Here is a 341-nt window from a genome sequence, read left to right as displayed (position 1 = left end):
GAGTCTCTGAAATACTGACAGGAGGGCCGCCCAGCGAGTCCCAAGAACCCCGGGCTGAAGACCCGCGCTAGAGGAGAGAGCCGTTTCCTGCCGAGGAAGAAAGAGGAAACTGAAAACAGCTGATAAAGGCTGCTCTGGTGGCAGGATTTAGGCGGGAATTAATTGCTTAGAGATTAGTTCTTGGGCTGAAGCCCCCCGAAGCCTCGGAAGCCGCAGGGGGAACGCAGGCATCTCGGTTACCGAGCACCGAGCCCATAGGCTGGCTGGGAGGACTGCCCGCCCGAGGCAGCGCAGCAGATTGTTCGACGTATGTTCTAGAATGAGTGATTATTACCACTTCT

Source organism: Myotis davidii, unplaced genomic scaffold, assembly GCF_000327345.1.
Source record: "Myotis davidii unplaced genomic scaffold, ASM32734v1 scaffold368, whole genome shotgun sequence".
Taxonomy (NCBI): Eukaryota; Metazoa; Chordata; class Mammalia; order Chiroptera; family Vespertilionidae; genus Myotis; species Myotis davidii.
This window is presented reverse-complemented; position numbering follows the sequence as displayed.